Genomic DNA, 13,403 nt, shown 5'->3' with positions numbered 1-13,403 from the left:
AAGTAAGCTCAATGCCCATATATTGCCCTCGGGGCTTAGGTTAGGTTAGGTTTAAGTGGTATTCTGCCATCAGACTCACTTAGACGTTTTCATCCATTTTGATACCACAGGACGGGAAGAAGGAAGATGCCTTCTAGTTCCTACCGTTGAACCATCCAGATCGCTTTAAAAATCCCAGTAACTTGCGAATGTTCACATTCGCTAAATCAGATAGGTTCTCCAAGAAATGAGAAACTAAAGTGGAACGTCTTCTGACTGGTAGTGCGGGGCACACACACAGAAGGGGTTCTATAGTCTCTTCTTCCTCGATGTCCTCAGAGCTTCTGCAAAAGTCGTTGCTCGCAATCTTCAGTCTGTCAGCATGTTTTTCGATAAGACAGTGACCTGTCATGACGGACACAATCACTGAGACGTCTATTCTAGCCGATGACAGCAAAGCAAGTCTAGATTAGGCCACATAGTTTTGGAATGCTCACAGCCCCCTCTTTGTGACCATCTATCATTCATTGTTCTACGGGCATGGTCCTGAAAACTTAGCTTACATGTCGCAAGATTCCAGTATCCCTGGAATGTGTAGGGTAGTTCCTAGACTCGCAAGCTCGTCCGCTTTACAATTGCCTGGGATATCTCTGTGGCCCGGCACCCAGAACAGATGAATTTTGAACTATTCAGCCATCTCGTTGAGAGATCTGCGACAGTCGAGGGCGGTTTTTGTGTTCAGAAAATCGTCCTCCACGGAATTAATGGCTGTCTGGTTGTCTGAGAAGATATTTATGTCAATCGTCGTAATGGCATATCTTAGCCATTCCACCACTTCCTTAATTGCAAGGATCTCCGCTTGATACACACTGCAGTGGTCGGGTAACCTTTTCGATATGATCAGTTCTAGATCTTTAAAGTACACTGCAAAGCCCACCTGGTCGTTTAATTTGGAACCATCCATATGGAAGTCTATATAATTTCTATTACCAGGGATATCTTAGTTCCAATTGGTTCTATACGGAATTGTGGTACAGTACTTATAGCCGAAAAGCGGCTCAGGTAGGGTGTAATCCACACTGCCTGGAACATCGGATATTGTATCAAGGATAACACAGTGTCCGTAGCCGCCACATGACCAATGAGAAAGCTCCTTAAACCTCACGGCTGTGGTCTCTGCAATTTGAGTAGCCACAATGTCCAGAGGCATAAGATGTCGGGGCGTAGTAATTAGTGGTTCTACAATTCTAAGTACATATGACCGCGTGTACATAAGATGATATCGGGTGCTCTAGCGGAACCATTTCGTGGTGTCTACTTATTGATACGTTTGCAAGACTACTCAGATCAGAGATAAGCTGCCTCCCTTAAATGAAAAACATGTGCCCCTTTGACCCGGATGTGGACCAAGTTAGTGCTCTATCATCTCTTTCTCATCAAAACACCTTTTATAGCAAACATTTTGAGCGAAAAAAGTTCCACAGAGCACTTCAAAAAAAGGTTGCACAGAGCACTCCAAAGATAATTATTTTATCACCACTCCTATGGGTGAGCACCACTCAGGCTGGAACATTGACTTTCGATCTGTGTGGTGTTCATTGTTATCATGAGAAGCTTAACTGCAAGCTACGGGGCCCGTCCACGGTTAATGGAATGCTTCATACGGAGTAGCTGCAACTGCAGTCCCCTGCAATCAGCGGTATCAAGCAGAGTCTCAGTGAGAGGCCGGGCGTCACCGGCTCTTGCATGAATACTGAGTGCCTATGATGCTCTATATGACCTAGCGAGTTATTGGGGCCTTTAAATAACCAATGGTCATTATGTTCTCACGGACTAAAACCAACTTGCTCCACTGTATGAGCTAAACGACGGTCGCCACCTCCACATATAGGCATGTGGCTACAACAACAACCACCATGAATAGCCTCTTACGGATGTTGACTAAGGAAGGATTTGAACCCGATTTTATAATACTTTTAAAAGATATGGATCCGCATCAACTAAGGAGAAGGGCCAAAATAGATCTAGATCCAGAGAAGTATAGCTGGGACGACGCTTGAGGTCGAGTGCGAGACACTGCAGCCAGAGGCACAATCTTGAATCGACTGAACTCTGGTATTGCCATCTGGAAGTTTATGCTACAGGGATGGTTCAAAGCTTGATGACAGCGTGGGCCTGGAGTCTACATTAAGAACCCAGGAACTGATATATGTTTCGGACTGCCTGGCCAACATACGGTTCAGCTAAAAGGATCTTGTTGATGACATACGACTGGTCTAGATCTATGGCTCTCAATGTTAACCCAGAGAAGTATAGCTGGGACGACGCTTGAGGTCGAGTGCGAGACACTGCTGCCAGAGCCACAATCTTGAATCGACGGAACTCTGGTATTGCCATCTGGAAGTTTATGCTACAGGGATGGATCAAATCTTGAGGACAGAGTGAGCCTGGCGTCTACATTAAGAACCCAGGAACTGATATCTGTTTCAGACTGCCTGGTCAGTATACGGTCCTCTGGCCAGAAATCCGGGCGATCACGGAATGCGTGTGGTGGTGGTTAACGCGAGGACGTCGAGTGTTAAAATCTTTACGGACAGTAAGCTGGCCATCAGGGCATTACCAACCAGGACGTTAAGGTCTCGAACAGTCTTGGAATATAATAAGGAGTTTAACGCCTTCTCTGAGAATGGCACGATCCACATTGTTTGGGTTGTTGTTGTCGCTGTAGCAGTGTGTTATACAATGAAGCGGCAGCCCTTGCCGATGAAGAACTCCATCGGGTCAATCCGGTACGTACAACCGGCTGCCATGGGATTGGCATTGTTTGGGTAACAGGTCATGGCGTGGCAAGGGAGAATGAAAGAGCAAACGATTTGGCCGTTAGGGCCAAATTACTGCCGTCAATAAATTTGGTTTATCCGAAGACTTTTGAGCCGAAGTAGTCTAAGTTAAGGGCAAATTTACCCATGCATCAACAGGGGCAAACTTCTCACATATCAATGAGTGCTGTCCGATTTAAGCTCAACAGTAAGGAACCTCCTTTTCATAGTCAAGTCGGAACGGGTTGAGCAGAGCGAAACCCTCTTTGGGGAGAAGTTCTAACATGGCATTGTAGCTCACAAATCTTGCTAGAATTAGGAGGTAATAACCAACGCTGGCACCCGGTTGTACGTACCGGCTTGACCCGTAGAAGTCTTTCATTAGCAAGGACTGCCGCCTCAGTGTGCAACACACTGCTACAAAAAAAAACAACAATATAACCAAAGCTGTAAATTTTTTCTGATGTTCTCGCAAGGATTCGAACCCAGGGATTCAGCATCATAGGCGGACATGATAAAATTTGAGCTAAAGTGGCCTCCGAACGCGCATGTAACACTGTGGAACAGCGAAACTGTCGGTAGGACGACGAAAATCCTAGAGGATGATACGGACCGTAAGAAGGCGAGGCTATTACTGAAAGGAAGTAAGAAGCAAATCAATATAGCTACGAGCTCGCTTATTCAGAACAAGTGCGACAAGTGGTAGCATGTGGGGAAAATGATGAGACGTGGGACGTTCTTGTTTTTTCCTCCCACAACCAATGCCGTCGCATCGCATAATTTATACAAAATCAAATTTTGGTTTATTTTATGAGATTTTTTTTTTTAACAGCAGTGGCTAAATGCCTGGTTGACTGTTGGATATTTTATGGACATTGTTACGGACGGTTACTATCGCACAGCACAACTTAATTAGAAATGAAAATTTGACACCAATTACAATGTAAAGAAGTAAATAACAACCATAAATGTTTACAATAACAAAAATTGTTGCCGCTGACTGCGTTTTTTATTTGTTTTGGGTATTTAAATTAAATACAACAGCAACAACATTTGATTGCCCCTTTTTCAAACTGATAACAAAATTTCATGGAAATGTGTGAGTTGTTGTTTTTTATATGAATTTCATATATTTTGTTTTTTTTTTTTTTCATACAGTTACCGACTTAACCCGAGCAGCGAGGAGCAGATACATTGGCATTAAATGAAAGGGAACGGAATAAAATGCTTTACAGAGGCCCCCATCATAAAAAATCAATAAATAAAACCAATATGCCTTTGTAACAAAACCCGACGTATTAAAACAACAACAACAAAACGTGGACAACAAGCAGTAGCAGCAGCACCAGCAACAGCATCAACATCAGCAATAGTTATAACAAAAACATGTAAGTCGAAACTTAACTCAGCTAAACCCTAATTGTTCCTACTCAACACCTGAAACATTCTTATTAATGCAAATCAACTGTCTGGGTACGCCAAAAGATTCCCAACAATACAATATGGGTCATAAATGAAAGGTATTGGGTTGCCCAAAAAGTAATTGGGGATTTTTTAAAAGAAAGTAAATGCATTTTTAATAAAACTTAGAATTAACTTCAATCAAATATACTTTTTTTACACTTTTTTTCTAAAGCTAGCTAACAGTAACAGCTGATAACTGACAGAAGAAAGAATGCAATTACAGAGTCACAAGCCGTTGAAAAAATTTGTCAACGCCGATTATATGAAAAATCCGCAATTACTTTTTGGGCAACCCAATATTTTATAGTAGAGTATGGGTCCGATATTGATATTAGGGATCAAGTATTTGGGTTATCGCCCCTCACCCAAAACACCCTTTAGCTACACATGTAGACCACTCACAACAGTATGGGACTCCAATTAAAGGTCTTTGACAGTGCAATAGAAGTTTGCTATTAATAAATGAGGCTAAGCGTCCGGCGGACGCGGGATAACTATGAGCACCACACAGGCTGGAACTTTGAGCTCCCACTTGTGTGGTGTCCATAGTTATTACGGGAAGCTTAGCTGAAAGCTACCGGGTGCGTCCACAGGTTGCGGATAGTAAAGGGTGATTTTTTTGAGGTTAGGATTTTCATGCATTAGTATTTGACAGATCACGTGGGATTTCAGACATGGTGTCAAAGAGAAAGATGCTCAGTATGCTTTGACATTTCATCATGAATAGACTTACTAACGAGCAACGCTTGCAAATCATTTTCAGTGAATGGGCCCTAGAAAAGTTGGCAGAAAATCCGCTTTTTATCGACAAATTTTGTTCAGCGATGAGGCTCATTTCTGGTTGAATGGCTACGTAAATAAGCAAAATTGCCGCATTTGGAGTGAAGAGCAACCAGAAGCCGTTCAAGAACTGCCCATGCATCCCGAAAAATGCACTGTTTGGTGTGGTTTGTACGCTGGTGGAATCATTGGACCGTATTTTTTCAAAGATGCTGTTGGACGCAACGTTACGGTGAATGAACACATTTCGAACCGAACACTGATTTTGGTAATAAAATTCAATGATTTGCAAGCGTTGCTCGTTAGTAAGTCTATTCATGATGAAATGTCAAAGCATACTGAGCATCTTTCTCTTTGACACCATGTCTGAAATCCCACGTGATCTGTCAAATACTAATGCATGAAAATCCTAACCTCAAAAAAATCACCCTTTAGAACGCTCCGTTTTTATGCGGAGTAGCTGCAAATGCGGCCGCGGGCAGTCAGCGATTTTCTAGAGGAGAGTCTCAGTGAGGAGTCAGGTGGCACTGGCTCCTTATTAAATACTGAGTGCCAATGCTACTCGAAATGACAACGCTAGTTATTGGCGCCTTCAAATAACCAACGGCCAACATCAGCGTCTGTTCCCTGGTTAGGGGCGGCTGGAGGCGAGCGTCGAATCTTGGCGCAAGCGGCTCGCCACAACGAGGGATATATGTGCAATCCCACAAAACCCATGCGGTTGGGGCGCTGGGCCCGGAAAACTGAGAACTACTATGAGAAACAAAGGAATAATAAAAACGGACCTCTCCCCCCCAACGTTGACGACCCACGCAAACGAAAAAAGGACCATGATTTTCGGATCTGTATCTGGAATGTCCGCACTCAGTTTTGAGATTTAGCGAAGAATAATACTGGCAAACAGATGCTACTTTGGACTAAGTAAGCAGTTTAGAAATAAGGCCACCTCTCGACAGACGAAGATTATACTATACAAGACACTGATACTACCCGTGCTGGTATATTCTGTTATGCTGTTATATATAGAGATGCTTCGTAAAATATATGGACCAGTTTGCGTTAATGAAGAATATAGGCGACGTATAAACCACGAGCTGTATGAGCTGTATGACGACGATAGCATAGTTACACGCAAATACAACGGCTGCGTTGGCTAAGTCATGTTGTCAGAATGGATGAAGAAGCTCCAGCAAAGAAGTCTTTTGAAGGCAAACACGGTGGTACACGCAAACCGGAAAAACCAAAAGCCCGATGGAAAGACCAAGTGGTGGGAGACACCTTGAAACTTGGTGTCAGATATTTTAGAATGAGCGCAGAAGATCGAGGCGCTTGGAACGCTATTCTACATTTCCGCTAGTGGAACAAATATTCTGTCATAGCCAATTAAAATAAAGTAAGTAAGCGTCTGGCGCACCAATCTTCAGTAGCACGACTAATGAGTATCCTCGTCGAAGAGAACTTTGAACTAGTCTGTTATGCAGACGATGTTATAATAATTCTAGAGAAAGGGATTCAAATCCTCTTTGAAAAGAATGAAAAAATTTTGGGAGTGGCTTATGATCTAGAGCTGACAAAATATCGATGGCACTATCGCTACTATAGCTCCCATATAAGCCCCAATTTTTGTCCGATTTGGCTGACATTTTGCATGTAGTGTTCTGTTATACCTTCCAACAACGTTGCTAAGTACGATCCAAATTGGTCTATAACCTGATATAGCTCCCATATAAACCGATCTCCCGATTTGACTTCTTGAGCTTCTGGGAGCCGTAATTTTTGTCCGATTGAGCTGAAACTTCGCACGTAGTGTCTTGTTTTGACTTTCAACGACTGTGCCAAATACGGTCCAAATCGAGCAATAACCTGATATAGCTTACATGTAAATCGTCAACTCGATTATCCTTTTTCGGTTCCTAGAAGTATGTAATAGAATAAAATAAAATTATGCCCTTCAACTAAATTTATTTTGTACAAAACTATAGCAGAATCCATGGTGGTGGGTTCCCAAAATTCGACCCGACCGAACTTAGCACGCTTTTACTTGTTACGTCTCATTTTCCTCTTAAATATAGGCGATAGCAAATAAACGATAGTATCGATATTATCGTTATTTATTATTTGAAATATCGATTGTTGCGAATATCGAATTTAACAAAGTTGACTGAAGCCAACGATTACTCTACAAAAGTATCGTTATGCCGATTATGATATAATCGTCCTTAGTACCATGAACTGAAATAGATAGAATGTGGAAAATATCGGACGTGTTATCTTGGCATACCTAAGGCAATAAAACCACTCCGACTAAAGCCCTTAACAAGATTCGTGCTTCCTTTGTAGCAATGGAACGACGTTAAGTGGGAGAAAATCGAAACAAAAACAAAACAAGTAAAAAATATTCCGTGTGTGAACTAAAGCTGGCAAACTATCGATATTCGCAACATTTGATATTTTCGATATTTTTCAAAAAATATCGATAACTATCGATACTATCGTTAATTTCAGTAACTTTAATAAAAAAAAATACATTTCAGTCTCAAGTTGCTAGTTTTTGCAAAATAATTCAAGAAAAGAAATAGAGTTCGAAGGAATATAGGCAAGTTGACCGACGAACCGCCAAGCAAGCGTCTTGGTAAAATTATAAGTGGGCCGTCTGCCTGAAGGAACTCAGAGGGAAATCAGACTTTGCCAGACACAAGTTCATACATACTGCTGGGCCGTGGTGATTGCTGCGGCAACTGCTATCACCAGGAAGTTAAAGTAAAGAACGACATAACATCGGACCAAAAGAGGGTCAATGAGTGTCCAAAACCCTTGCCCTCAAAGAAAGACTTCGGTTACATGCAAGCCCACGCGAGTTCACGAATTAGGTTAGGTTTAAGTGGCAGTCTGCCATCAGACTCATTTCGACGTTTTCGTCCATTGTGACACCACAGGAACAGAAGATGCCTTCTAGTTCCTACCGTTGAACCATCCATATCGCTTTGAAAAGCCCAAAAACTTGCGAATGTTCACATCTACTAAATCAGACAGGTTCTCAAAGAAAAGAGAACCTAAAGTGGAACTCCTCCTCCTGAAAGTGCGGGACACACACACAGAAGGTGTTCTATAGTCTCTTCTTCCTCGTTGTCCCTACAGCTTCTGCAAAAGTCGTTGCTGGCCACCTACAGTCTGTCAGCATATTTTCCGATTAGACAGTGACCTGTCATGACGGACACAATGACTGAGACCTAGACCTCTTCAAGTCTAGATGAGGCCATATATTGGGTTGCCCAAAAAGTAATTAAGAACCTAAAGTGGAACTCTTTCTGACTGCTAGTGCGGGACACACACACAGAAGATGTTCTATAGTCTCTTCTTCTTCAATGTCCTCACAGCTTCTGCAAAAGTCCTTGCTGGCACCCTTCAGTCTGTCATTAGACAGTGACTTGTCATGACGGACACAATGACTGAGGCGTCTGTTCAAGCCAATGACAGCAAAGCAGTAGACCTCTTCAAGTCTGGATTAGGCCACATAGTTTTGGATTGCTCACATCTATAATTCGTTGTCCTTCGGGCCTGGTCCTGAAAATATAGCTTACATGTCGCTAGAGGCATACCCAAAGATTCCAGTATCTCTGGAATGTGTACAATAGTTGCTAGTCTCGCAAGCTCGTCCGCTTTACAATTCCCTGGGATATCTATATCACCCGACACCCAGAACAGGTGAATTTTTAATTGTTCAGCCAACTCTTTGATAGATCTGCGACAGTCGAGGGCGGTTTTTGTGTTCAGAAATACGTTCTCCAGGCATTTAATGGCTGCCTGGCTGTCTGAGAAGATATGTACGCCAATCGTCCTAATAACATTATATTGTATCTTAGCCATTCCACCACTTCCTTAATTGCAAGAATGTCGGCTTGATACACACTGCAGAGTTCGGGTAACCTTTTCGATATAATTAGTTCCAGATCTTTAGAGTACACCCCAAAGCCCACCTGGTCGTTTAGTTTGGAACCATCCATATAGAAGTCTATGTAACTTCTGTTACCAGGGATATCGTAGTTTCAATCGGTTCTGTCAGGAATAGTGCTACAGTACTTTTTATCAAAAAGCGGCTCAGATAGGGTGTAATTCACACTGCCTGGAACATCGTATATTGTATCAGGCATAAAACAGTGTCCGTAGCCGCCACATGACCAATGAGAAAGCTCCCTTGAACTCACGACAGTGGTCGCTGCAATTTGGGTAGCCACAATTTGGGTAGTAAATTCAATGCATCAGATGGTGTCGTCTTCGGTGCGGCTGTGATGCACAAACAAACCTTCCTTTGGATCCGGTTAAGTATTGAGCAGTAGGTGGATTTTTGAAGCGCCGTCCACCAGACCACAACACCATATAGCCTTATTGGTCTGACAGCTGCAGCTTAACCCCCAAATTTTGCCAATGGCTCTCTTGCAGGTGTATAGGGCAAGAGTCGCCTTCCTTGCCCTTTCCAAAATGTTGGATTTGAAGTTCACTTTCTTGTCCAGCAATACACCCAGATATTTTGCGCTTTCTGTAAATGGAATATTCTCTCCACCCAAAGAGACAGGTTCTACTGTAGGCATCTTGTATCTACTGCTGAAAAGAACTACTTCTGTTTTGCACGGATTTATACCCAGACCACTTTCGGTAGCCCACTTTGCTGTTGCACGTAGAGTTTCCTGAAGTATATTTCTTAGAGTGCTGCGAAACTTTCCCCTATCCGCAATTGCCACGTCATCAGCATAGGCAACCATTTTTACGCCTTTTTCTTCCAGAGACAATAATATATTGTCAATGGCTATATTCCAAAGTAGAGGAGACAGTACACCTCCTTGAGGAGTTCCTCTGCTGATGCATCTTTTTAGATCCACAAATCCCAAACCAGCCGTAATGCATCTTTTAGTAAGAAAGTTATTAATAAACTTTCGGTAGAGTTGATGTCTAGAAACTCCAACTCCTTCATGATTGACGTCGGTTTTACATTATTGAAAGCACTTTCAATGTCAAGAAATGCTACCATTGTATATTCATTGACAACGAGAGAACCCTATATCTCCCTAAGCCGGGGAACCAGTCTATCAGACACAACTTGTGAAACATCACCAGGGCCTGGCGACTTAAAGGAGTCGAAACTTCATATCGCCCAAGGGATTTTCGGCTCCGCCGAATGTATACCAGTGACAACCTCTTCTTGCGCCACGTTACCCGTTGGAAAAGTTGACGAGTAGTTCTAGTGTTTCCTCACTAGACATTGTCCATATATTCTCTGACTTCTGAATATGCCCCCCCGTAATAGGTCTCGAGGAAAGAATCTTCCTTAGTCTAGAGGCCTCAAACGTATCTTCCACGGAGCTGCAGAATTCTACCTAGGATTTGTTCTGAGCCTTTCTAAGCTCGCCCTTATATATTCTTAGCTCAGCCTTATAGATTTCCCAATCATGTGGTGCTCTTGTGGCTTTTACTCTGTTGAAAAGTTTTCCTGGTAATAAAGGTCGGTTTATCCCCTTTATTACAAATCACCAGATTGCAACTTAGAATATATTCCATAAGCAGCTCACCCTTTTCGTCGACATCCGAACTTCGGATATAATTAACGGAAAATTTTGACTGTACCAAGAGAAAGCGGAATGAAGTAAATCCCAATCTCTGCAACAAATCAATATGACGGCAAGCAATTTTATCATCAAAATTCTTAAAATATCATTGCTCATTGGCATCCCAATCGCTGCCTAGTGGAGTGTTCATCATATATAAGTCTAGGGTATATTGGTGTAGTTGTTATTGTAGGGTATTAAAGTTGACAGCGACATAGACATCACATCACCATTAAAGTCAAACATTATGAATTGACAAATTTCCCTTGAGACCATAAAAGTTATTTGAACTCCACATCTCACCGCTCACCATCGTTCCACTACTATTCAGGCCAATCTGTGACATGAACAGAAGCACCAGAAGTCAAATGAAATTTTAATGCAATTTTTTTCCTCTTTTCCTTCTATTCTAAAGCTTGGCGACATTGGATGTTTGATGTTGCTGTCGTTGTTGTTGTTGTTATTGTTGTCTCTGCAAGAGACTAGAGCATCTGGTAACCACTGTTTCCGAGCGGGTTTTTTTTGCTGTTCTTTGCTCAAAACTTAAAAGTTAAATTTGCATTAAATATTGAAAAGGCTGCAACTACACTAGCAGCAGTAGCAGTCTAGCAAGTCCAACGCTACATCAATGAAGCGGTGAACATCAAAAGTCCGCGAAATGAAAAACAATATGGAAAACTGACTGTTTCACAATAACACTCCATTTTAATATTTTATGAATCAACAGAGCGCCATTTGCTATCAAAACAAAAAAAAAGAGAATAAAATAATAACCTTATGCCCTTTTGATATTTAATCATAACCTAGAAACCGAGAACTTTATTAAAATTGAGTTCATTTGTTAAAGGCTGAACATTGTTGTACCATACAACACTACAGTGTAAAAAAATATTGAAGAGTTTTTAGTCAGTATTTTAATTTTGTTGTAAATTTTACAGAAATTTAAATTTCATAGCAAAAAATGATATTGTAATAAATTTTAACAAAATTGTTCGTCAATTTCGTAAATTTCACAGATATTTTTATCCAAACCTGATCTTTATGGAAAAAAAAATATTTTCTACTTTCTTTGCTTGCAATGAATTATGAAAATCTCCCCAATACTTAAGTCCCACATAAAATCGATGGAATCGAACGAAATGCAAAACGGAAACATTTTGTCAGCGCTCATACTCAAATGAGGATTTAATACGAAAAATTCCGACAGACAGACAGCCATGCAACAGATTCTAGACTCACTGACAATTTGCGACTTGCCATGAAATCACAAAACGTTCACATTTTTTGATCTAAGCCGACAGAGGAGCCTGCTAAAGGCGGCTATTTGGGCAAACATTAAAAGCTCTTGGCGCTATCATGGCTCTTGGAAATCGCGTGTACAGCAGCCAATGTAGCATCAGCCCACTACTCACTCTTGTGGGGATTAAATTGCATACGAAACAGATCACATTTATCATTTTCACAATGCAACATGTGGTTGTTGTTGCTTTTGCAAATTTTTACTTGTTAATGTGGATCATCGTTGGCAGTGGTGATGCTGGTGGTGGTGGCGTTTTTGTTGTTTGTATAATTTTTCTCATTTTATGATTAAATGAAACCAAATGGTTTCTGCACTTCTTTTGAATTGTTTCGCATAATTCCACATATTTCTCTCGTTTTTGTTTTCCTTCAGATATAAATTTGATTTTTCGATACGGGCTTTGAAGCATCTCATGGTGATGGGAGCGATTAATTTGCACTCACATTGTTGAAAATATGAATGAAACTTTAAATACTAGCAGAGGAAATGTGACATATTTCGAATTTTTAACCGATTCTCTTATAGTCTTTACTTGCCTGCTGATATTGCCAGCATATATAATGAAAATCCTTTGGGGAAGGCTGAAAAAAAGTCAATGCGGTGATGTAGCCTGACCACTAAATATTGTCTGCTAAAAACAGCTCAAGTTCCACTAGCTGTCTCTCTCTCTTTCTCTCTGTCAAATCTACTTTTCTTCGACAGATTTCCATGTAAATTCTCTTCGACTTCCAATAGGTTCATCGATCAATCTTTGCTCCTTGCATATCAGTAAGTTATCTATTCAGTAGCCTTACGTAAATCGAGTACTAGCTGAACCCGGCCAGCTCCGCTGTGCCTTCATTAACAACACGCGAAAAATATGTTTGTTTTTTAATACCATATGTATCTCCCCAGAGCAATTGGTTTATTTACTCCCAAATACTAAACCTTTTATTTGTTTCTAATTTAGGAAGGGGTTTTGAGGTCCAATGTTTTCATGATCGTCCAAAATGCCCATTTAAGTGGGTTTTCAAGTCGGTGCGACCCCCTAGATATTTGGACCAACTTTTTAATATCAAATTCGTACTATACTCTCAATTACCTTTCATTTGTGTACCATATTGTCCCCATCGTCCACTTTTATTTTTGGGTGGTGCTTTTGGGATATGGAGGAAGGTCCGCCCCCTTCCTATATCAACAAAATAATGCAGCCTATTGCTCCTTCCGGACCACACACAGTGTCCTGTTGGGTCATTATTATTGATCGACTGTTTTGGGGTGAGGTGGTCCGCTAAATACATGAGCAGAATGAAGATATCAGATTCGCAGTCCACAATCTTATACCTTTGATTGAACCCCATATTTTCATGATTGGTATATACAGCCGTTTGGTGGAGAGTGTCTATATGACACACTCTACTCAAAAATATCTATCATTTGATCCCCCATAATTATAATTGGTCAAATAATCTATTGGAGGCG

Source organism: Stomoxys calcitrans, chromosome 2 (assembly GCF_963082655.1).
Source record: "Stomoxys calcitrans chromosome 2, idStoCalc2.1, whole genome shotgun sequence".
NCBI lineage: Eukaryota > Metazoa > Arthropoda > Insecta > Diptera > Muscidae > Stomoxys > Stomoxys calcitrans.
The sequence above is the reverse complement of the archived record's forward strand: the minus strand, read 5'-3'. Positions refer to the sequence as shown.